General features: G+C 43.4%; 1 protein-coding gene and 1 long non-coding RNA gene across 2 annotated transcripts in view; one reads left to right on the top strand and one right to left on the bottom strand.

Moving 5' to 3' along the window:
* Nucleotides 1-26,890, bottom strand: part of msra (methionine sulfoxide reductase A) — a 282,237-nt gene that overhangs the window by 26,367 nt on the left and 228,980 nt on the right. The gene's annotated exons all lie outside the window — the stretch shown is intronic.
* Nucleotides 12,683-14,565, top strand: LOC125483200. The gene is made up of 3 exons (XR_007262159.1): nucleotides 12,683-12,737; nucleotides 12,831-13,111; nucleotides 13,931-14,565. It is a non-coding gene; the product is annotated as an uncharacterized LOC125483200 (long non-coding RNA).

The raw sequence follows: 26,890 nt of genomic DNA, 5'->3' as shown, positions 1-26,890 counted from the left end.
TTGATGGGGTGGTACATGAGGACAAGGGGGATTCTGTTTTGGTTGTTGTTGCAGGGAGGGGCTGTGAGGGATGAGTTGCGGGAAATGCGAGAGACACGGTCGAGGGCGTTTTCGACCACTGTGGAGGGGAAGTTGCGGTCGAAAACGGTCCCTGCGGAAGGCGGAGAAGGGAGGGGAGGAGAATTTGTGTCTGGTGGTGGCATCTTGCTGGAGGTGGCGGAAATGATGCCCTCACCCCTTCTCTTCCCTCCTGCAACAGTGATAGGGTTCCCCTTGTCCTTACCCATCATCCCACCAGCATCCACATCCAGAAGATCATCAGGCGCCATTTCTGCAGGGACCGTTCCCTCCGGGACACCCTGGTCCACACTTCCTTCACCCCCAACACCCCCCCACAGCCCTACGGCACCTTCCCCTGTAACTGGCGAAGGTGCAACACCTGCCCATTTACCTCCTCCCTCCCCAGTATCCAAGGGCCCAAACATACCTTCCAGGTGAAGCAACACTTCACCTGCACTTCCCAGAATCTAGTCTACTGTATTCGCTGCTCACAACGTGGTCTCCTCTACATTGGGGAAACAAAGCGTAGACTAGGTGACCGCTTCGCAAAACACCTACGTTCTGATCGCAAAAAAGACCCTGAACTACCCGTTGCCTGCCACTTTAATGCACTACCGTGTTCCCTGACTAACAGGTCTGTCTCTGGCTTATTGCAATGTTCTAGCAAAGCTCAACACAAGCTAGAAGAACAACCTCTCATTTTCTGCTTGGGTACCCTGCAGCCCTCCGGACTCAATATCGAGTTCAATAATTTTAAGGCCTAAATTCTCCCATGTCCTAGCCCCCTACCTCACACACCAGGCCTTGTTACCACATTGTCTGCCATTACACACTACCTGTTATTAGTCACTAATAGTCCCCATTAACAAATATTCACCATCCCAGCCACATCGTTATCAACTTTTTGTCTATCCAACTGGTCTTCTCTCTTTAGGCTCTATCCAATTCTTTACTCCCTACCTCATCCCCCTCCCCTTTTTTCTGTATATAAACTGACATTTACCCAGCCACCATCAGTTCTGAAGAAGAGTCACCGGACCCCAAAACGTTAACTCTGTTTTTTCCTTCACAGATGCTGCCAGACCTGCTGAGCTTTTCCAGCAACTTTGTTTTTGTTCCTGATTTACAGCATCCGCAGTTCTTTCGGTTTTTTTCATCTATTATTTTCACTCCTTGAAATTATTAATTAGGTGCAATCAAATGTTGATGGCTATCCATAAATACGGATATATTAAAAATAGCAAAATGCATCTTTTATAAAGCTTGTAAAATAGTTAATATTTCTCTTTAAAGTGAAATGGCATGGAATTTTTTTTTTATTTTAATACTTTCCAAATGAAAAATAAAATTCACTCTGATTTTTAAAAATGATATTTTAAAAATTAACAAATATATGAAACACCTCTTCAGCAGGCAGCTGTATTTTCCTTTGAACGTTAGAGTCTATTTTTAAAATATGTATTTTTCCCCCCTTCCCCTTATGATGGTTCCTTTGCACCATGATCAATGACTTCAGTTCACTGCAGGTTCCTTTTTTTTTAAGAAACCTCTCCAATCTGGTCCATAGTAACTTTAATTCCATGGCAACGGAGCTGCCCTCAGTTTGTTGCCACTCCACAGCATTGTGATTGATGGTTAGAACACAGAATGTGAACAACCTCAGAACTCACCATCTTGCAGTGCTGTACATTTCACTTCCATGCAACCCAATGAATAAACATTCCTTCTTATTGTAATGGCTATAAATGACATTATAGGCAATGGATACAGCAGTACTCACTTTCCTTAGCAGTAAAATACAGGAGGCAATAAAGCAATTTGACCTTTCATGTAAATCTGTATAATATCACTAATTATGACTTCAGACCAGGCTTTTGTGTGTTTTGTCACATTAATTCAGGATTTATTTTGATTAGATGTACAGTTCACACAAAATAATATTTTTATATGTGTATTGCAATACTACACATTCTTACTTCCTACATCTATGTCAAAGTCTTTTGGGCTCACACAGGATTTATTGAAATTGACCATTTAATTTTGCTGTGACCAATAGTCAATAATTTAAACTGCGATGTGTCTGTGCATGCTGTGCACAATTTTTAGTGTCTGATGTACACTTGGGCCTTTTTTTGCACATTCCTTTTATATCATCTAAATACATTTGGTCTTGTACACAAATAATCAACTGGAAATTCAAAACTAACTGTCATTGCTGACCTTGGCATTTCAGGAATCTGACTATTTCATGGCCAAGAAGCATCATATTTTTTAATGAAATGGACTTCTCTGTGTTGTTTTGCTTTTAAAAACTACATTCATTATCAATTTTTCATGAAGTTTTATGTATTTCAATAAAACAGTAGTCATCTGTAAACAAAATATATCTTTGATACTAGTATATTAAAGATTAAAAGTTTTATTTAATTGCAAACTGACATGTTACAAATGAAATACACAACTTAGTGGGTCAGTTCACAGCCTGGTTATACTGAACCATGCAAAACAGGATTCTCCAGCTACATTGCCTGGTTTGCACTAAATTAGTTCACCAAACCTAGGAGAATTAGGTGTATGGGGTGAGTGGGGTTGGAGTGATATTGGGGAGGGGAAATCGGAAAAGTTTGCTAGAAAAAGCAAATAAACAAAATCAAACAGGTTACTTGCTTTAAATATTTAATGTATCAAATATCGTTGGAAAGTGCATGTATAGATCCTAGATAATGACAGAACAAAAGACTAAACAACAGAATATAACTCCAAAAAATCAATGTCCTTCATCCCACAATTAGGTAGCAGATAGAAGGAAGATGTGCCATGAATGTTGCTATCTTCACCGTGCTGGAGTCCAGCACAGAAGTGTAAAAGACAAAAGTGAAGTCTTTGAAAGCAGTCTTCAGGTACAAGTGCCTAGACCTCCCTTTACTAATATCTCCTAATATCACAAATGACAGGTCCAATTATTTAATCCACTCCACAGTCCACAGTGTTAAGAAATAGTTCAGAACACCAGACATGGTAAAGTTTATGTACAATGCTAACATTCCAAAAATGAGCTGAATACCTGTACACCAAAGCTGCCCACTCTTTCAGCCAACTTGCTCCAGCATGCCTACAGCCATGACATCTATGCAACAATGTGAAGGATTGCCCAAGTATATTCTGTTCACAGGAAGTTGAACAGATAAATATAACTACCACCCCAGAAGGAAAAACCAGTAAAACCTATGAATGTTACTGATTCTTGTACCTATTACTGTTTTTTTGTTGCTGGGCAATAGATGCTCCATAATTGTCAATAAGTAGATGAGAGTACGCATTAACACTGGCATTACTGATATTTAGCAATAACTGCTCACCAATTCTTGCATTGGGTTCTGGATCACAGCCTTCAGATATGGATGTAAGTTGATTGTCAGAGCACAAACCTTTAATATCAATGCAGTATTTTATTGAGTATGGCATCAGGCACTCCCATCAAAATGGAACTGAACTGTGGTCAGTGTGGATATACTCTTGTAACTGGAAATCACTTGACACAAAATAAGGTGGTTGTGGTTTGTCAGAGGCAAATAGTCTTAATTACAAGACAATGCTACTGGCAATTTCAGAATGTCCTCACCAAAATATATTCTGCTTCTTCATCAATTACCTCCCATTTATGAGAAGGATAATGACTCCCATTCATATTATTCAGCTTTAATCATAGTTCTTCCTATAATAATCAAACCCGTGGAAGTCCAACGCAAGATTTGGATTGCATCCAAGGTAGAACTGTCAAGCAACAGGCAACAGTTGGATGCCAAGAAATGATTAACTATTTCCAGTAGGATAAAACATCTCTATCTCCCATGCAACTGTACTTGTATTGGTGACTGTATCACCATCCTGAGAATCAAAACTGAGCAGAGGTTTAAGTGATTCAGACGTATCAGCACCATGGCTAGAGGAAAAGGGTTGAACCTCAACAGTCTGTGACGAATAGCTCAAAACTGTCAGAATAAAGTAGTTCACTTACTTGATTTCTCTGTCACCAGAGTCATTATTCACCTGTCTTCTACTGGTGCGCTTGGCTGAAATATGTACAATCTACATGATGCACTGCAGCAATTCACCAAGGTTACCTCAATAGTATTTTCCTCCTCTGTGACTTAAGAAGGTCAAAAGCAATGTCACGGGAACATGGCCATCTCTAAATGACATGATTTCAGAGCACAGCAAGGAACAGGAACAGTAGATGATTTTTCAGTCCCTCAAACCTATTTCTTTATTCAATTATTTCATGGATAATTTATATCTCAGCTCCATTTACCCACCGCCTTTGCTCTTAAAATATAAAAACTTTGAATAAGTCACAGACATTAATTTTCGAGGGACATAAGTTCAGATTTCGAAGACTTCAGTGTGAAAATGCTTCCAGATTTCACTCCTCCATGGCCTGTTCTAATATTAATAGCATGTTTTCTTGATCTAGAATCTCCAACAGAGAAAATGTTTCCTCTGATCTATTTCATGAGACTTCTTAAACATTTAAAATATTCTTGATTGAATCACCTCCCAAACTCAGGCCAAGTCTATGCAACCTCTCCTCATAATTTAGCACTTTAAGCTTTGGTATAATTTGGCAACTTTATGCTGTGCTCTTTCCAAGGCCAACATATCTCTTTTTGAGTTTCATTGATCAAAATTCAACGTAAGAATTGCGAGTTTAAAGACAAATGTAATGGTTACTGTTGATAAATCATATCAAGCAAACTCTGTCAATTAATCTATAAGAGACCCAAACAAATTGAAACCACAGACTGAAGCCATTTCACTCATTACGAGTGTGCCAGTTTTCTGAAAGAGAACCAGTTGGTTTCTCTCCTTGGCTCTATCTCCAAAGCTGTTCAAAGACATAAAGATAGAAAATGTTGGAAATAATCTGCAGGTCTAGTGTACCTGTGAAGAAAGAAACAGAGTTAGATTTCAGCCAAAGACCTTTGCTGCAGATGGAAATGTAATAGGCCTTCAGCCAGTGAAAGGTAGAGTGGGGGAGTGTAAAGAGAGCAAAACGTTGATGATAGGATGGAGAGAATAACTGGAACAGGTTTTCATGGTACAAAAGGAAAAGGCAGTTAAAATGTCTGTAATAAGAAAATAAAAGATTTGTCCACAATGGATGCAAATTGCAGAATAATGAACAGATGAGTCTAAAAGCCAAAACATGAAAAACAATTACGACCATCACATGCAAAACAAAACAGATGTTCTAATCCATGATGATTTTGGTGGCAGGAAATTCATTTATAGTGCGGGAAGTTCTTACCCTGATAACCTTGATTGGGGCCCTTAAGTGGGAAATTCATGTCCATTTTAAAGGTCCTCATTCTATAACCAATATAATCGCCAAATGATAGGTGGGATATTCACAATTGCAGAAGCTTGAAAATTAAACTTGGCAGAACAGCTTGCAGAAGGCTGAGTTGGGGATTGGGAAGAGGAATGTCATTCAAAGGCAATCAGTGCCTGATCAGGACACAGTATCAGGGCAGGATGCGGGGGCGTACAAACCACCCATCAGCCTTGCTGTCGACCCTCCTCCCACTACATTCACCTGTATCTGGGTCTATCAACAATCTTAGTCCATGGTAGAGGTTTGGACTGGCAGCAGCCATTGCCTAATAGGCAGTTAAGTTGGGAAGACTTTGGCTTTTGTGGGCTCACCAGCCAGCTCACGAGATCTGCTTTGGTGGCATTAAATTTGAACCAAAATGGTGACATAGAATTCACAGTATGAAATTGGTGAAGTCGGAAGTGCTTTCGAAAAAAAGGTGCTGCTCTTCAAGATATCAATATGAGGGCAATGTGGAGAAATTAAGTGACAATGCACCAGAAGCTCAGGTTCTTACATGCAGCTGAAGAAGGATTTTCTGACAAGTGGTTACCCAATCTACACTGAGTCTCAATATAGAACAATATAGAACACACTGTGTTTCCTCTTTATAGTTATAGGGTGGCAAGGTGGCACAGTGGTTAGCACTGCTGCCTCACAGCAGCAGGGACCCACGTGCGACTCTAGCCATGGGTGATTGTCTGTGTGGAGTTTGAAAATTCTCCAATTCTATGATTCTACAATTTCTTCCTGTGTCTGCATGGGTTTCTGCCAGGTGCTCCAGTTTCTTCCCACAGTCTAAAGGTGTAGAGGTTAGGTGGATTAGCTATGCTAAATTGCCCATAGTGTTCAGGTTTATGAAGGCTAGGTGGGTTAGCCATGGCAAATGAAAAGTTATGGAACTAGCGTGAGTCTGGGTGGAATGGTCTTTAGGGGTTGGTGCAGACTTAATGAGCTGAATGGCCTCTTTCTGCTCTGTAGGGATTCTATATCCAATTTCCTTTTGAAAGTTACTATTGAATCTGCTTCAACTGTCCTTTTGATTAATAGGTTCTAAATCATGACAAGGAGATAGCCTGAGTGGTGATCAGCTTTGAGAACAGTAGGTCCACGTTACCTAAACGGTTTATTCTCTGGTTAACTCATTGTCTCAAATTATTCCTATACTGCATTCCAAATATGAAGAATGTAGTACTAGTATTTTAGATGAGTTCTGACAATGGGCTGAATCAAATTCTTGGCTAAGTCTGAGCTGCGCAAGTTTTTGGAAGGTTTTTCACCGTGAGGGCTAGCAGTTTCTCTCTTCCTATCTTAGCAAACTCACTTCATTAATTATCTATCATTCCCCTATGGTGTCTCTTACTGTAGATTTCAACCTGCTTGTACCACACTTCATTCCTACAGCAACTTGTCACTCAGCTGACATCCACCGAAACCAGCATCTCTCATATCTGCACCATCTTTAAAGGGCTGCTGAGCATCTGGACGTGCACTGTCATTCCAAAGGTACCCTGCTTGTTCAAGGACAGAGTTTAATCGTGTCAGCAAAGGGTAAGATCACACTGCAATTTTCTGACAGAGATCTGGAGGTCCTGGTCAAGGGAATAGCGCAAATGAGAGGATTCCTCTTCCTGAAGGACTGGAATAGGATGTCAGACAGCCAGACCCTGCCAGCCTGATTTGAGATTGCAAGGTACTTTGCTGGGGTAAATGCCACACTCTTTTCTCTGTCACCTCACACTCATCCTATCCCGGCTACTGCGCCCATCTTCCATCAAGGCTCATGTTACTCTCACTATTGCATATAACATCTTCACTCAAACATGCTCATTACCTATACCTCTCCCTCAGCCTCCCATACCTAACCCTGCATGGCCTCTGTGCTGCCTCCTCAGTCCCTCAGAACGCTTCAACATTTTTCTCCCACATGCACCAGCACCAACACTGCGCACTGCTATTGCACCTGTTACTCCCTTTCTCACACTACAGGAAGAAGACAGCTCATAACAGGACCAAGAGATCCAGGATGAGCGGAAGGGTGCCTCTCATCCACTACGAGGAAAGAATCCAGGACCTCACAGGAGAAGACTGGGACTACACCAGTGTGAATGCCAAGGCATCCATGTAATGGCAACCAGGTAAGTACTACTCTTCATTCCACTGCAACTCTACAGAAACACTGCTGTCAGTGTCATTTACTGCACACCACTTCTAACTGTTGGCAGGTCACTTTCTCTCTATAGTGATTGGAACCAGGTGGATCTTGTTGAGTACAAGATCCTTGATTGGAGTTGTTGACTTCAGCCGATCAGGAATCCCTGGCTGACCAATACTAATAGGCGATTTAGGATCTCCTCAGTTCAGGGGACTGACTCTGAGGTAGCTAGCCACAGCCAATGTACCGTGCACAAGTAAATAAAGGATGACTTCATGATGGGATACCGGCCTCTGTGCAGTTATTTCAGTAGCGATGGGAGAAAACAGTACATGCCTGAAGAACATTCACTTGCAACAGTCATCTTGGAGTTGGGGTAAGCTTGACTTGTTTGATCCTGCTGTTGAAGACTATGCCTAGTATGTGGAACGAATGTGATACTTTTTCCAGACAAATGACATTGAGGCAGATGAAGAGCAATGAGGAATCCTTCTGACTGCTTGTAGACCTGCAGCATTTTCAGTTATAAAGTGCTTAAATTTCCCAGATGCACCAGACACTAAAACCTTCCACATGTTGATGGAGTTGTTTATGGAATATTATAACCCCAAAACTCCTCTAATTCTAAGACACTATTGGTTTTATTTGGCTGTTAGAGAATCAGGGGTATCTGTATCGGAATATTTGACGAGGTTAAGATGGGTTGCAGAGGCATGTGATTTTGGGTTAACACTGAATGAGATGCTGAGAAACTGTTTGGTCTGTGGTATTAATGACATAACCATGTAGAAGCACCTACCAACTGAAGCCCAACTGGACTTCAAACAGGCACTACATTAGAAAATGCAGCAGGTGGAGCCTGGGAGCTACAGGGCATCTCAATGGAAGTGGACACCCTCACCCGTGCGAATGAGCTTGGGGAACACCACCTGTGTATAGGCAATCACAGAGCTTTATGCAGGAGATATCCTGAGCAGAGGGGCTGTAGGCCAACCCACAACAGAACCCCACAACAAAACTGAGCCTCGGCTAAGTGGCTAAAATGTTTTTCAGGATCTGGGCCAGCAAGCCATTGTAGCTGCAGACTCGAGACAGCAAAGGAATCCTACAAGGCCTGACATGAATAAGAAAATTCGTAGGCCAGTACCCAGAATAGAGCATACCCTGGAAAGCCCCCTACATGTAGGTTGGAACAATTAAATTGCTTAGTGACAGCCAAATTGGAACCAATTAAAATTAATGTTTGGTTGAATGGTCACCCAGTTCCCATGGAACTCAATAGCGGCGCAGTTGCATCTGTGGTTGCAGAACCCATCTTTAACAAGATTTGCTCGGGATTCCAACCCTTACGTTTGCGCAAGACCTCAGTCAGACTGAGTACATACACTGGGCAACCACTGCAGATTGAGGCTACAACTTTAGTTCCGGTCTCCTATGAGAAGCAGTTGGTGTAGTTACCACTGATTGTAGTGAGAGGGTCAGGCCCAAGTCTATTGGGGCAGAATTGTTGAGGAAGATTCACCTGGATTGGCTCAACATTTTTCAATTAGAAAATGGCTGCGTCAGTGAAGTCCTAGTGGAATGTCTAGAAGTTTTTCAGTAAGGACTTGGGACTATCAAAGGGGCCAAAGCCACTTAACATGTTGACCAGGAAGCAATTCCATGATTTTGCAAGGCCTGCTCAGTGCCATTTGCCTTGTGGACAAAAGTAGAGGCAGAAATCAGGAGGCTGGAGATTGAAGGAACCCGCAGTTTGCAGAATGGACAGCACCGGTCATACCAATTGTGAAGCCTGACGGCTCAGTTCGCCTTTGTGGAGATGTTAAGCAGCAGTAAGCCGCCTGTCGCAGCTGGATAAATACCCAATCTCACGCATAGAGGATTTGTACACAAAGTTGGCGGTGGGGGGGAGCTTCTTTACAAAGCTGGACGTGAGCCACTTGTACATATAATTGCAACTGGATAGGAATTCCAGAAGTATGCACAATTAATAACCATAAGGGTTTATACCAATATACAAGACTGCCATTTGGAGTATCACCGGCCTGCGCCCTTTTCCACTGGACCATTGAGAACATTTTACAAGGGCTACCCCAGATTGCCATTTATCTGAAACCCGTGCTAATAGTTGGGAAGACCAATAAAGAGTACTTGGAGAACTTGGCCATAGTGCTTAAATGTTTCTCCCAGGCAGGTGTATGCCTTAGAAGGGAAAAATATGTGTTCCAGGTGCCCCAAATAACCTACTTGGGTTACAAAGTTAACAAAACCAGGTTACACTCATTGGAAGATAACCTGAGAGTGATCAAAGAAGTCCTGGCTCTCACGTCTGTACCGAATTTAGGCCTTTCCTTGAGTTAGCGAATTATTTTCTATATTTATATTATATGTAACCTGGCCTCCATCTGCTATTGAGGAAGGGTCAGCCTTGGAAATGGTCACATAGCCAAGAAGTAGCTTCGAGGGACGTGAAAAAGCAGCTATCATCAGCTAAGATGTTGGCCCACTATGAACTGAAGCAAGAGGTACTGCTGGCATGCAATGCTTCCCGGTATTGTATCGAGGTAGTGTTGGCTTACCAGTGGCCCAACGGAGAGGAATGCCTAATCGCATGTGCTGCCCAGACACTGGCTGGTGCCAAACGCTAATGTGACCAGATAGAAAAGGAAGGTTTGTCTGTCATCTTTAGTGTGAAGAAATTCCATAAATACTTTTATGGATGGGAATTTGTCGTAGTAGCAGATCACAAACCCCTGCTGAAGGAAGACAAGGCAGTGCTGCCCATAGATTCTGGCAGAATTCTGCAGTGGGCCTTAAAAGGGAAAAATGTGTGTTCCAGGTACCCCAAGTGACCTAATTGGGTTACAGAGTCGACAAAACTGGGTGACACCCATTGAAAGATAAAGTAAGGGCGATCAAAGGAACCCAGCTCCCAATTCTATACTGGACGATAGGTCTTTCCTTGGGTTAGTGAATTATTACGGAAAATTCAAACATAACCTGGCCTCTATCTTGGCACGCTTGCACATGCAATTGAAAAATGTAAGCCTTGGAAATGGGTGCATAGCCAAGAAGTAACTTTTACGAAGTAATAAAGCAGCTATCGTCATCCAAGGTGTTGGCCCATGATGAAGCGAGAAGTGATGCTGACATTGTGATATCTCCCCGTATGCTATTGGGACAGTGTTGCCTCACTGGTGGCCCACTGGAGAGGAACACCCAATTGCGTATGCTTCCCCAACTTTGGCTGATGTCGAACACAAATATGCCCAAATAGAAAAGGAAGGTTTGGCGGTCATCTTTGGTGTGAGGAAGTTCCACCAGTACCTTTATGGATGGGAATTTGTCATAGTAAAAGATCACAAACTTCTGCTAGGGTTACTCAAAGAAGACAAGGCCTTGCCACCCATAGCTTCCAGTAGAATTTAACGTTGGACCCTTATTCTCAGCACGTACAAGTAAAAATTAGAATACCGTCCAGGAAGCCAAGTGGCTAATGTGGAACCCCTGAGCCACCTTCCACTGGCAGATACTCCACCAGTGGTGCTTCCCCTGGAATAATCCGCTTTAGTTTTAAACTTCCTGGACACTCTTCCAGTCACCGCTGACAATATCCGACTGTAGACACAAAAAGATCATGTTCTAGCAAAACTAAAACAGCTGGTAGCAATGGGGGAAACAGAACAGTCATAGCAACAAGGATTTAAACATTTCTGGACCCGGCAAGACCAGATCACCATAGAGGACGGCATATTTCTATGAGGAGCAAGGGTGACTGTCTCAAGTAAAGGTCACTGCCAGACACTGGCTAAACTTCACCAGGGTCATCCAGGGGTTTCCAAGATGAAGATGCTAGCAAGAAGCCATGTCTGGTGGCTGGGGTTGGATGCGGACATACCTGCATTGGTCAGGCAGTGCCCAGAGTGCCAGCAAGGTCAAACGTTGCCACCAGAACCGCCCGCACATTCGTGGGAATGGCTGGGCAAACCATGGACTCGGTTGCATATCGACTATGCCAGTCCTTTCAGGGGCTCAATGTTCCTGGTCATTGTGGACGCCCTTTCAAAATGGTTGGATGTGCATAAAGTTCGTTCGGCAAACTCAGGGATGATGATTGAGAAGCTGCAAGCTGCATGATGCATGGACTTCTGGAAAGACTGGTCACAGCCAATAGTATGTCAATTACCATCAGAGAATTTGAGTATTTCCTAAAGTCAAATGGCATTTGGCACATAAGGACAGCTCCATACCATCCGTCATTCAATGGTCTAGCAGAAAGAATGGTCCAAACATTGATGGCAAGCTTAAAGAAGCAGCCTACAGCATCACTTGATACCAAACTGTCCTGGTTTCTGTTTGAATATAGGACCACACCTCACGCAACAACAGGGATAGCTCCAGCAGAGTTGCTGATGGGGTGAAGACCCCACACCAGGTTAAACCTTATATTTCCAGACCTGGGGTTGGGAGGTAAAATGGCAGCAGGAATGCCAATAACAGCCACATGTCTCCTCTAAGCGAGAAAGACAATTTAATTTAGGGGACGAAGTTTGGTGCCAGAACCGTGGAAATGGCCCTGTATGGGTACAAGGCAAGGTTGATGCGAGGTCAGGTCCTATTACTTACAAAGTTTGGGTAGGTGAGGCAGTCCTGAACAAACATGTGGATCACCTGAAAGCTGTTACCTTGCAAACTGGGCAGGAGCAAAACACACTTGGCCCCTCAGAACAGCCAGAAGGCCTTCAGAAACCATGGGTTCTCCCCATCCATCTAGTGTCAAGGAAACCTCAGAATTTGAGAAGGATGAAGCTTCAATACCATTACTGCCGGAAGAAGAGGAGGAAACTCTCCCGAGATGCTCCAGACAGTAGAGATGGGCTATGGTCTGGTACACGCCACTCATATCAGAGTCCGAATCTGAGGAACCGGACTTGGGGCAAAAAGTCGCAGAACAAGCTACAAAAGAATGACCAGGCCTACATTCCCCAACTTAGTGGGGGAGGGATGTAGTGATTGGAACCAGGTGCATCTTGTTGACCACCAGATCCTTAACTGGGGTTGTTAACCTGGGCCAATCAGGAGGCCCTGGCTGACCAATATTAGCAGGGAATTTGGAATCTCTACAGTTCAGGGGACTGACTAGCCACAGTCAGTGTACTTTGCATAAGTAAATAAAGAGTGACTTGGTGATAGGATACTGGCCTCTGTGCACCTATTTCATGCTGTCTTCTGTTTTTGCAGGTTTCATTAGCCTTGCTGCAACCTCTGGGCAGAAATATCTCATTCCCTGAGAAAAGCACTCCTGGACATTTTGAAGACATGACTACTGATGCATCAGGGGGAAAAAAAATCAGTAAGGCTGTCCACCCAGCCCCTGGTACTGTCATTCACTGACACTCCCACTTCAAGCCAGCATGCTCCTGACTGCAGATCACCCTCTCCATCCAACATTACCCACCCATGCTTTATCAATATATTGGCATTAGAAGCAATCCAGAGAAGATTCACTCGGCGGATACCAGGTATGGAAGGACTGTCTGTGGGGACAGGCTGAGTCGATTGGGCCTATACTGACTGGAATGTGGAAAAATGAGAAGTGACCTTATTGAAACCTACAAGATTGTTAAATGACTTGACAGGTTAGATGCAGAAAGGTTCCTTCCCTTTGTGGAAGAGTCTAGGACAAAAAGGAATTTCAGAATAAGGGGTCACACAGTTAAGTTAGAGCTGAGAAGGAATTTCATCTTGGTAGGTAATAAATCTGTACAAATTATTTATCAGAGGTCTAGATTCAAGGGTGAGATGAGCAGACTTTTAATGCTCTACTCTTGAGATTAGATGAATGAGAGGAGATCTAATTGAGGTATGCAAGATGCTAAAGGATATTGATAAAGTAAATGTAGAAAGGATGTTTCTTGTGGGGCAATCTAAAATGAGAGGTCATAGTATTAGGATAAGGGGAGGAAAGATGAAGAAAAGTGACTTCTCTTAAAGGGTTATAATTCTGTGCAATTCACTACCACAGTGGTGGATGCTGGGAAATGAGTAAATTTAAGGCAGAGATAAACAGATTTTTCATTAGTAATGGGTAGAAGGGTGATAGGCAGTGGACAGAAAAGTGGAATTGAGGTTAAGATGAGATCAGCCATGATTGTCTTAAATGGTGGAACAGGCCCGAGGGGCTGAGTTGCCTACTCCTGTTCTTAGTTATTATTTTCTTGTGTAAGGGAATCCAGGGTCATGGAGAAAATGCAGGAAAATGGAATGGAGTTATCAGAGCAGCCATGATTTCATTAAATGGCAGAGCAGACTGGATGGCTTATGTTTTATGTCTTCCACAGATACGATGTGCCTGGACCTCTGACTGATGCCAAGACATGCCGCCCACCCCCCCCGCAACGACAGCACGATCCCCCAAAACAGCCCTTGTGGTGCCAATGGACTGCGCACGACCGCCTCCATGGCCCCGTTGAACCACGGCCCTGGCGGCGGGTGGCTGTCTTTCTTTCGTCCCTTTTCTGTTTCTTTCCCCGCAGCAATGCTATTGCAGCCCCCCACCCCTTTCTTAACTACCTACCAAAAGAACCGGGTTGCAAGCGGGAACAATATGGCGGGAGCTGAATGCACGGGTTGTGTCCTGCAGTGAAAGCGGATCGAATGTGGACCAGAGTGACGGTGGTGGATCAAGAGTTGGCCAGCGAGAGCGGCCGGTGAGGCAGCGGCAGTGACAGCAAGCCGCTGAGGCAGCCGAGACTGGGACGCTGGCGGTGGCATAGCATAGGCTGGAAAGCCTGGAGCAGGACTCTGGTGGAGCTATGCCAATGGCTGGAAGGCGGCAGCGGAAAGGAAAGTTGGACTCAAGTTTTTTACTTAGTCTAAGACTAAGTTAATGTGAATGATGCCATGTATGTATGGCTAAGGTACACATTTTTCACTTTTTTGTTGAATACATGTGCTAATAAATAACTCCATTCAAGACTGGTATTGGAGGCTGTCTTTTACTCACTATGCCAGGACTCCCTTACTGATTGATGCCTCCATGTACTTTGGTGAAGAGTACTCCTCTAAGACGGAGACATGGTTGCATGCCTGTTGCATATGCAGTGTGTTTGCCACATAAGCTGATGGTATATGGAGCATATGTGATTTAGTGCACTTACAGCATGATATAAGCCCTGTAGACTGAGGACTGCTTAGCAATCGGCAAGTAGCCAGTTTCCATGACTGTACTAAGCATCCCTGCTTGCCTTGCTGTGCTGATATGAGCACACAGGTGCCCACTAAGTGTGTAAGTGAGCAGCTCTGAGATGCAGCCTAGTCCAGTCTGTGAACTGGGTATTTGTCTCTGCTAAAGCCTTTCAATGCTTGTTGCTGGTGCACCCCGATCTCAAAGTCTAGAAAGCACTGCCAGTGTATTGGAAAAGTGCCAAGATGGTCATGATAGAGTGGCAGATGCAGGATGCAAATCACTGAATGAATAGTGCATGTGCCTGGTACCCATGGATTGTTCCCTGGGCTGAAGTTTGGCAATAGGCAACACTGGTGCCAATAGGAGCAAGTGGTGAGCTGAATTCTCTAGGTACACATTCAGGTTTCTTGTCCTGTTTTTCCAATATCTAGCTTGTTTGGTGAGTTTGGCAAGTTTGGCAAAATGGGATTGGGAATGTTAATGAGAATGATTTGTGACATTACCAAGTTAATTAACAATTGACATCTTGCTGCTGCCTAGTGAGAATCTGTGTGCTGCTTGTGAAGAGCATAATAGATAGAGCAAGGTGATCCTAATGAAGAGATGGGCCTTGTCATAATTCTTGTCTGATTTCTACCACACATCTCTTGATATCCCATGTATTTCACACCTCAATGAGATTCTGTACAAGTGAAACATCATTTCCTCATTGCTGAATAACAACCTGTTACAATAGAAGATACACTCTTAACCTCTTACACTAATCTTTCATGATTTACACAAATACACAGGTAACTAACTACATTACATAGAAGCAAGTTACTATAGATGCTGGAATCTGTCCACTCCTATTTTTTCCATAGAAAATAGGTGCAGAAGTAGGCATTCGGTCTTTTGACCCTACACCACCATTCAGTTATGATCATGGTTGATCATGCAATTTCAGTATCCCGCTCCCACTTTCTCTCCATACCCCCTTGATCCCTTTAGCCAGAAGGACCACATCAGGCTCTCTTGAATATAGCTAATGAACTAGCCCCAACAGCTTTCTGTGGGAGAGAATTCCACGGGCTCACAACTCTGAGTGAAGAAATTCTTCATCTCAGTCCTGAATGGTTTACCTCATATTCTTGGCCTGTGACACCTAGTTCTAGACTGCCCCAAAATTGGGAACATTCTTCCTGCATCTAGTCTGTCAGTCCTATCAGGATTTTGTATGTTTCCAAATTTCAGTGAGCACAAGCCTGGTGAACCTTTGCTGGATTCCCTCAAAAGCAAGAATGTCCTTCCTCAGATTAAGAAACCAAAACTCCCCACAATACTCAAGGTGTAGCCTCACCAAGGCCCTGTATAAATGCAGCACGGCATCCTTACTCCAATACTCAAATCCTGTCCCTATGAAGGCCAGCATGCCATTAGCTTTCTTCATCGCCTGCTGCGACTGTACCACCATGACACCCAGGTTTCGTTGCATCTCACCTTTTCTTAAACTGCCACCATTCAGATAATCTACCATCCTGTTTTTGCCACCAGAGTGGATAACTTCACATATTCATCATATTATATTGCATTTGCCCACTCAGCTAGCCTGTCCAAGTCACCTTACAGCCTCTTAGCACCCTCCTCACAGCACATGCTGCCACCCAGCTTAGTGTTGTCTGCAAATTTGGAAATATTGCATTCAATTCCTTCATACAAATGGTTAATGTATATTGTGAAGGGCTGAGCTGCGGAACCCCACACATCACTGACTGCCATTCTGGAAAGGACCCATTTATTCCAACTCTGTCTCCTGTCTACCAACCAGTTCTCTATCCACATCAATACATTATTTCCAATACACCATGAGCTTTAATTTTGCTTACTAACCTCTTGTGTGGGACCTTGTCAAAAGCCTTTTGCGTGTCCAGGTACACACCAGCCACTGATTCACTCTTGTCTGCTCTACTAGTCACATCCTCAAAAATTTCCAGCCAATTTGTCAAACATGATTTCCCTTTGTGAATTCATGCTGACTTGGGCTGATTCTGTCACTGATTTTCTGAATGCTCAGTTGTTACCTCCTTAATAATTGGTGGCGGGGAAAATGCTGGAGTCAATGTCAAGCTAACCAGCCCATTATGCTCCATTTTCTCTCTTCCTCCATTTTAAAAAGGTGGGTTACATTACTTACCCTGCAGTCCATTGAAACTCTTCCAGAGTCTATAGAATGCTGGAAAACAATCACTAATGCATCCACTATTTCTAGTGCCACTCCCTTAAGTACTCTTGGATACAGAGCATCAGGCTCTGGGGACTTATTAGGTTTTAATCTTATCAATTTCTCCAGTACCAATTCCTGACTAATAAATATTTCCTTCAGTTCCTCCTTCATGCTTGACCCTCTGTCCCCTAGCATTTCCAGAAAGTTATTTGTGTCTTCCTTCGGGAAGACAGACTAAAGTATTTTTTCAATTGGTCTGCCATCTCTTTGTTGTCCATTATGAATTCACCAGATTCTAACTGTAAGGGACCTACATTTGTCCTCACCAGTCTTTTTCTCTTCTCATATTTATAGAAGCTTTTGCAGTCAGTTTTATGTTTTTTGCAAGCTTACTCTCATATACTGTTTTCCCCTTCTAAATTAAACCCTTTGATCACCTCTGCTGAATTTTAAATTTCTCCTAGTCCTCAGGTTTGCTGCTTTTTCTGGCCAATCTATATGCCTCCTCTTTGGTTTTAACACTATCCCTGATTTCCCTTGTTCACCGTGGTTAATATATCTTTCTTGTTTTACTCTTATGCCAGATAGGGATGTACAATTGTTGAAATTCATCCATGTGTTCTTTAAATGTCAGCTATTGCCTATTCACTGTCAACACCTTAAGTATCCTTGGTCAGTTTATCTTCGCCAATCATGCCTCATACTACCAAAGTTAGCTTTCTTTAAGTTCAGGACCCTAGTCTCAGATTTAACTGTGACAATCTCCATCTTAATGAACAGCTCTACCATATTATGGTCACTCTTCCCCAAAGGATCTCGCACCACAAAGTTGCTAATTAATCCTCTCTCATTCCACAATTCCCAGTCCAGGATGGCCTGCTCTCTAGTTGGTTTCTCAATATATTGGTTGAGAAACCATTCCTCATACATTCCAGGAAATGCCCCTCCATTGCATTAGTTCCAGTCTGGTTACTCCAAACAATATGCAGATTGAAGTCACCCATAATATCTGCTGTACCCTCACTGCACGCATCTCTGATTTCCTATTTGATGCTATTCCCAGCATCACAATTACTGTTCGGTGGTCTGTACACAACTCCCTCTAACGTTTGTTCCCTTTAGTGTTCTGCAGTTCCACCCAGATGGATTTCACATCCTTTCTTCCTTACTATTATGTTAATCTCCTTCTTAGCCAGCAATGCTACCCCACTTCTTTTTCCCTTCCATCTATCTTTCCTGAAAATTGAATACCCCTAGATGTTGAGTTTCCATTGTTAGTCACCCTGGAGCCAGGTCTCAGTGATGCCAATTACATCATATCCATTAATAACAGTCTGTGCAGTTAATTCATCCATTTGATTGCAAATGTTCTTCACATTGTGCTACAGAGCCTTGGCTCATTTTTTTTGTCATTTATCTCTGCTACAGGAAAGTGGTTGTTAAACTTGGAAGGGTTCAGAATGATTTACAAGGATGTTGCCAGGGTTCGAGGGTTTAAGCTATAGGAAGATGCTGCATAGATGGGGGCTGTTTCCCTGGAGCGTAGCAGGATGATGGGTGACCTTATAGCAGTTTATAAAATCATGAGGGGCATGGATAGAATAAAGAGCCAAGGCGTTTTCCCCAGGGTAGGCGAGTCCAAAACTAGACGGCATAGATTTAAGGTAACAGGGGAAAGATTTAAAAGGGACCTAATGGGCAACTTTTATGTGCAGAGGGGGGTGCATGTATGGATTGAGCTGCCAGAGGAAGTGGTGGAGGCTGGTACAATTGCAACATTTAAAAGGCTTCTGGATGAGTATATGAATAGGAAGAGTTTAGAAGAATATGGGCCAAATGCTGGCAAATTAGACTAGATTAATTTAGGATATCTAGTCACATGGACGAGATAGACTGAAGGGTCTGTTTCTGTGTTATACATCTCTATGACTCTATGAGGTAATGTGGCCCTTTTTGATTTTTGTCTTTGGTTTCTCTGCCTTCCATTTTCACTTTTCCTCTTACTGTCTTTTGTTTCTGTCCTCACTTTTCTTCCCTCCAACTTCCCACATTAGTTCCAATGGCCCTGCCAAATAAATTTAAACTTTTCCCAACAGCACCAGCAAACACCTGCCATAGGACATTGGTTCCTGTTCTGTCCGTGTGCAGACTGTCTGGTTTGTACTGGTCCCATCTTTCCCAGAACCAGTTCCAATGTCCCAGGAATTTGAATCCCTCCCTCTTGCACCGTCCCTCAAACCACGTATTCAACTTAGCTATCCTGCAATTTCTACTCTGACTAGCACGTGGCACTGGTAGCAATCATGAGATTTTGAGGTCCTACTTTTTAGTTTTAACTTCCAACTCCCTAAATTCAGCTAGAGGATCTCATCCCATTTTTTACTTAAATCATTGCTGTCTACATGCAGCATGACAGCTGGCTGCTCCCCCTCCCCCTCCAGAATGTCCTGCGGTCCCTCCAAGACATCCTTGACCCTTGCACCAGGGAGGCAACATACCATCAGGGACTCTCATGTGCGGCTGTAGAAACACCCATCTATTCCCCTTACAATTGAATGTCCTATCACTATAGCTCTGCCACTCTTATTCCTGCACTCCTATGCAGTAGAGTCAACCACAGTGCCATGAACCTGGCTGCTGCCACCTTCCCCTGGTGAGCCATCACCCCCATCTTTCCTTTCTTTTAGCTTTACCTGTCGCATTTTCTGTCACCATGTTCTCTCACCCCTCCCCCCACCCCAGTGGGACTGCCTGTTCTTTTTAATCTGGCAGTTAGACACCCCATTCTCACATTCCGATCACTTAATCTGTACTATCAACACCCTTTCTATCCCAGCACTCCACTCCCCCCAACTAGTGCATAAATACTGCCCCGTCCACAGTACATGTCAGCTCTGATGAAGAGTCATCTAGACTCAACATTAGCTTGCTCTCTCTCCACAGATGCTGCCTGACCCACTAGGATTTCCAGCATTTTTTGCTTTCTATTAATTACATAAGTTCCTCTCCGGTACCTAATTTTCAGTATAAAAAGGACTTGGACATATCTTTCATTCTGGATCAATGTCACACCTTACACCACTGTGAAAGGACTACCAACATAGGGACGGTGGAAGTTCAAGGTAGAAGCTCGCCACCTTCACAAAGTAACTATGAATACAATTAATGCAGTCTAGCTCACAATGACGAAAATGAAGAAGGACAATAAATACAGCCTTTGATGCCTTTCATGATAGAATTGGCTGCCAATATTTACTGTCTTGGCCCACACACAAAGAATTACTATTTGACTAGAACATTGGATTATTGTCAGCAGTTGCGGACCAATGCCATAGCAAAATTCCATTAAGTGCAAAAATGTGTCAGTTCTACTTTTAAGTGATATTAACCCTTTCTTTGCAAGAAAGCCATTTCATAGAATTCCTAGTATAGGAGCAGGCCATTCGGCCCATTAAGTCACCACCAACCCTCATAAGAGCATCCTACTCAGACCCACTGCCCCACCCTATCCCTGTAACCCTGCAGTTCCCACAGCTAATCCACCTAGCCTGCACATCCCTGCACACTACGGGCAATTTAGCATGGCCAATCCATCTAACATGCACATCACTGGACTGTGGGAGGAAACCATGCAGACTTGGGGAGAATGTACAAACTCCACACTGACAGTCACTCAAGAGTGGAGTCAAACCCGGGTCCCTGGCGCAATGAGGCAGCAGTGCTAACCACTGAGCCACCGTGCTGCCAAATTTAAAACAGTTCCTTCAGCACGGGATACACTTAACTCACCATGGACTTTCTAAATTGGTATATGTACACATGGTTGTACTGTATGTCCCAAACAGTGTTTTCATGCACTTTCAACATTGTTATTAAGTCTTTGACAAACAACAGTGAAATAATGAGGGAAGGACATTTGTATTCAAAAGTTATACAATAAACATGCCTCTGGAATATGTTTAGGTCAACTGTTTCTGTTTTTATGCTGCTATATATGGTACAAGGTACAAGTTGATGTTGCACTGCATAACGATTGTGTGCTGTGCACTGGTACTCACGAATCAAAGAATACGCCACGTGTACCAATAATTTACAACAAATGGGTTGGAAGTTACATTGTAATTATATGCTAATATTGGCTATGCATCCCCAACATATATTTAATTCAAAATATTTTATTCCAAAGGCTCAGTGAGGATCTCTTAAACCTCATTACATTGTTGCTTGCAAGCCAGAATCTGTCACTTTTGAAATCCTGAGGTATTGTTGGCACCAGATGCCCTCAACCTGGATATCATCCAATACAGTAGATGTAATATATTTGAATTTCCAAAATATGTTTGAAAATGAAGCACACATAAGACATGTAATAGGATAGGAATACAAAATAAAAATAGGGAGGTCTTGCTAAAACCAAATGTGGACTAGTCAAACCACACCAGGAATACTGAGAACAGTTTTGGTCCCATAATCTAAGGAAAGATACAATGGCAATGGAGACAGCTCAGAGAAGGTAAACTACATTGATCTTGGATATGAAAGAATCTTTCTTATGAAAGGAGGTTGAGTAGGTTGGGCTTTCATTCATTGGAATTTAGAAGAATTACAGGAGACTGTTTTGATGGATTACTGTATGAAACAATCTCAGGAGTCTCAAGTAAAGATTACAATCATTTATCTTGCCAATGCGTTACGAACGTTCCCAAATTGTCAGAAGTTGCCAGGAGGAAAAATTAATAGGGTGTATTTGGGGTAGTTTCCTGGAGAAAAAAATTGTGGATGCAAACAAGGATCAGGTTATTTTCAATCAGGTAATATGTTAGGAGGCAGGTTTAACAGATAGAGTCATAGCGCTGTACAGCATGGAAACAGTCCGTTCGGTCCAACTTGTCCATGCTAACCAGATATCCTAAATTAACCTAGTCCCATTGCCAGCATTTGGCCCATATCCCTCTAAACTCTTCCCATTTATATACCCATCCAGGTGCCTTTTAAATGTTGTAATTGTACTAGCCTCTACCACTTCCATACACGCACCACTCTCTGCATGAAAAAGTTGCCCCTCAGATTAAATCTTTCCCCTATCACCTTAAACCTATGCCCTCCAGTTTTGGACTCCTCCACCCCAGGGAGAAGACCTTGGCCGTTCACCCTATTTATGCCCCTCATGATTTTACAAAGCTCTATAAGGTCACCTCTCAGCCTCCGACACTCCAGGGAAAACAGCCCCAGCCTATTTAGCCTCTCCCTATAGTACAAATGCTTCACTCTTGGCAACAGTCTTGTAAATCTTTTCTGAATCCTTTCAAGTTTCACAACATCCTTCTTATAGCAGGGAGACCAGAATTGCATGCAGTATACCAAAAGTGGCCTAACCAATGTCCTGTACAGGCGCAACATGATCGCCCAACTCCAATACTCAATGCACTGACCAATCAAGGCAAGCATACCAAATGCCTTCTTCACTACCCTGTCTACCTTGGACTCCACTTTCAAGGAACAATCAATCTCGTCTCTTTGTTCAGCAACACTCACCAGGACTTTACCATTAAGTGTGTAAGTCCTGCCCTGATTTGCCTTTCCAAATGCAGCATTTTTATTTAAATTAAACTCCACCTGATCAAGGTCCCATTGCACTCTGAGGTAATCTTCTTCGCTGTCAACAACACCTCCAATTTTGGTGTTATCTGCAAACTTACTAACCACAACTTCTACATTCACATCCAAATCATTTATGTAAATGACAAAAAGCAGTGGACCTAGCACCAATCCTTGTGTCACATTGCTGGTCACAGGCTTCCAGTCCAAAAAGCAACCTTCCACCATACCCTCTATCTCCTACTTTTCAATGAATTTTGTATCCAAATGGATAGTTCTCCATGTATTCCATGTGATTTAACCTTGTTAACCAGTCTACCTTGAGGAACCTTGTTGAATGCCTCACTGAAGTCCATATAGATCACGTCCACTGCTCTGCCCTCATCAGTCCTCTTTGTTACTTCTTGAAAAAACTCAATCAAGTTAGTGAAAGATCCCTAGGAACAACGACCATAACATAGTAGGGTGAGAATCCTGGGTTGGAAATGACCGCACTAAGCTTAAATACATGCAATTACAAAGGGATGAGGGTAAAGTTGGCTGGAAAATGAATTTAGCAGAAAAGACAGTTGAAGAACAATGGCAGATGTTCAAGAAAATAGTTCATCACTCACAGTAAAGATATATCCCGGTAAAAAAGAAGGATCCTGGTAAGGGTATAAACAAACATGGTTAACCATATAATAAAAACCGAAAGAACTGTGGATGCTATAAATCAGGGACAAAAACAGAAGTTGCTGGAAAAGCTCAGCAGGTCTAGCAGCATTTGCGAAGAAAAATCAGAGTTAATGTTTCGGGTCGGGTGACCGTTCCTCAGAACTGATGGCAACTAGGAAAATGTCAGTTTATATGCAGAAGATAGGTTGGGGGGAAGGGGTAGGGAGTAAACAATATGTTAGCCAGGGGCTGCAGAGAGAGAGAGGCAGGTAGACAATCTTCTGACATCGCTGCCTAGGATATACTGACCAGAGGCTACAGAGAGAAAGGTGGAGACAGTGGGTGCTGATATCGTTAACAGGAGATACTAAATGTAAAAAAATGCTGACAGAAAGAAAGAAGCAGCTTGTGAACTGAGGTTAACCCAGACCTAGGAACTGGCCTGAGCCAATCAGAACCACTTGATGCCAACCACGTTCTGCAAAAAAAAGTAGGAAAGATGAGGTAATGCAAAAGCCTTATTTGGACAAGGGGCAAATGAGGTAATGCTACCTAATTCTCTGGTCCAGGGCCAATAAGGTAAAGATATGCAATAATTAGCCTGAGCCAACAGGAAAAAGACAACATGACTTGAGAAAGATAAGAAAAAGGATAAAAGACTGTCAGGGCATGCAGCTAGTGAAAACTCCAGAGATCAACTTTCGCAGAAGTGCACCCCTCGTCAAGGACGTGGTGACAGCATCGAGTGCAGTGTCTGGTCAACGTCAGTCCTTGGCAGCCACAGCAGCTATTCTGCACTGGTATTAGCTTTTGTATTCTGTGATTATTCTGGAAGTGTTAGTAGCCTTTTGTCGGTGTACAAATAGGTTCTAGTTATTTCGGGAAAACATATGAGTTACTTGTTATTGTCTAATGTACATGCCATACATGTACTTTAAATAAAACATAAATAAAAGAGATTAGTGAGTTATCGTAAAAGCGACTCTTCTCCTCTCTGTACGAGCTGATAACTGGAGCCGGTGTTTGCCGGGCTTCAACAGATTTTGGTGCTGAAACCAGGGACCCGAGGGTAAATCTCTCCGTTGAGTCAGCAGGAGACTCGGGTCAGATCAAACGGAGGCTCTAGGTTTGAGGAAAGATCTCTCTGCTGTGTTTGCAGGGGGTGTGAGTCGAACCAAACCAGCAGAGTACAGAGACAATGGGAGTTTGGGGGTTAATCTATAGCTGCTAGTATTCAATGACCAATCAGGAGGAAACAGACTGCCCCAATTGGATGGAACTCCTCCAGAAGTACTTAATAGGGAAGTTGCCACAATACGGAGAATATGCAGATCATACTACGGACAAGGGAAAGTCTGCTGGGGAAGCCCTTTGGCAGCTTGCCCAGACAAAGATGTCAAATAAGAAATTTAAAATGGTTCAGAGGGTAGTAGCGATTGGCTGTTTAATGGAAGAATGGATGGAACGCCGGCAGCAAGTTAAGTTAGAGAAGGTAGAGAGGGAAAGACTAGAGGAAGAGAATAAGAGAATTTGTGAGGATGTAGGCTGCCTTAGTGACAGGATAATCGATCTGCAGGGACAGAAGAGCACAGACCTGGTACATATGAACCAGTACCAGGTGCAGTGTGAAAAGCTGGTAAGGGATAAGAATAAGCGAGAGGGAGAAGTCCAAACAGTTAAAGCTGAAATGGAAAAAGTGGAAGCAAAAATGCAATGATGTAAAAGCTGCAACGAATGTCATACAGAGAGCAGTTCAGGAAAAGAGGAGTAGTGCTGCAGATCACATGAAATGTCAGACACAGATAGAAAGGCTGCAAGGTCAGCTAGCTGCACACAGAGGCATAATGTGCGCCTTCACGTCTGAAAGAAATGAGGCAGGCAGTGAAGGGGACGTGGATTGGGATGATTCAGCAGACAAAGCTGCTAGGTGTGATCATGATGACGGAGAGTCTCCACCAGAGGATCCGCAGCCAGCTTATGATCCAGGATCGAAGACTCCGTTGGCTCCAGTCTTAATGGCCCCCCTAGTCACTACTAGGAGGGCAGATGGGCAGATGGTCAGATGGCAGAAAGCGGGTGGGTAGTCTGTTATACCCCATTGGGGGTACAGCAGTTGAGGGACATTGTGAAAGATATCAGGACATGCGCGCCCAGAGACGATCCTAGGGAGCTGTTCCGAGTGGTCAGTCAACAGAGGGAAATACATAGTTTAGATGACACTAAGGAAAAAAAAATCAATAATAATGTACCTGCACCCTCTTATACACTCTGCCTTACCAAAAGAGCAGAAAGTTGGTAGAGGCACAACTCGGGCTTTAAAAGACCAGGTGTTAAATATCATGGGTACTAACAGAGGGGACCCAGTGGACTTGTTGGCAAAGTGCTACCAAAGGAAAGGTGAACACGCCACTGCATTTACAGCATGCCTTTGGGCAGTGTTTCAGGGGGTTTATGGTACAGCCTTGGATAGGAACAATCTGGAGGCAGAGGCTAAGAATCAATGGCTAGAACGCTGGTGTCACATGGCACTGAGGACACAAGGAAGGCATTAGAGCAGTTTGATCCCACAGAGGAAACGCACACAGAGGCCTGGGTAAAGAGGAAGATGGTTAGAGCACGGGAAAAAGAGACGACAAAGCTTCCCAAGGCCTCTGGGGTACGGATGACACCTGTTAAAGATCAGCCAACAATCTGGAGAAATGAAGGGGGAAGACCTACTTGGAGGGCACCCCCTACAGAATATTCAGTTGTGGGAAGAGATAGAGGTAGACGTAGAGGGAATATCTCGGGAACAGGGAGAACCCAAGGCGGGTTGTCTAGGTGCTACCATTGTGGCCGAGAGGGACATTTCGCAAGAGAATGCCAGAATCCAAGACATGAAAATGCAGGTCAGAGGTGCCGGTGCCTACCTGTAGAAGGACCGAGTGGACCCAACCCTCCGTGTGATATGACGGAGGTACTACCATCTTCGGGAATGCACCCTGAACTGCAATGACAGTTGCAGGCCTCTCCATTATGGGTATGTAATGGGCGGTGCGATAAAATGAGGAAATCCCTAATGAATGGTAGGGTCGGAGGCCGCCCTGTTACATTCCTTTGGGACACTGGAGGATCCCGAACCAGTGTCAATACTACTCAGGTCAGTTATACAAATTGGCAAGTTCAAAGTAAAATCATTTTAAGTGGATTTATGGGACATTCAAGCGTACAGTTGGAGGTCAGTGTGAGAGATGTAGTATTAGAACATTCAGTAGTTCTTATTAAATTGCCTAAGGAACAAGAACATATTTTAGGGAGCGATTATATGGTAAGAGCAGGACTCTGCATGATTGGGCAAATGCCTGTAGGTATGAGGGGTGTAAATCACACACTTATTCCTGTGGGGGAATAGCAGTATAGGATATGTATGGTTGGGGAACTGTGGATAAAGCAAGAACAGATGAGTGACAATCATGAAGTGCAAAGTCATATTGTAAGGCATTCAGCAGGATTTGCCTGACATAAGCATGACTGTGGGAAGATGGCTGGGAGCGTTTGCATACAGGGCTCAGACCCCAAACCACAGAAGTAGTATGGTTTTCCAAAATAGACAGAGGAAGAGATAGGGAAGGTGATACAGAGTCTGCTGCAGCAAGAGATACTGAGACTGGTAGC

The sequence above is a fragment of the Rhincodon typus genome, chromosome 5, assembly GCF_021869965.1.
Source record: "Rhincodon typus isolate 14 chromosome 5, sRhiTyp1.1, whole genome shotgun sequence".
NCBI lineage: Eukaryota > Metazoa > Chordata > Chondrichthyes > Orectolobiformes > Rhincodontidae > Rhincodon > Rhincodon typus.
The sequence above is the reverse complement of the archived record's forward strand: the minus strand, read 5'-3'. Positions and strand labels throughout refer to the sequence as shown.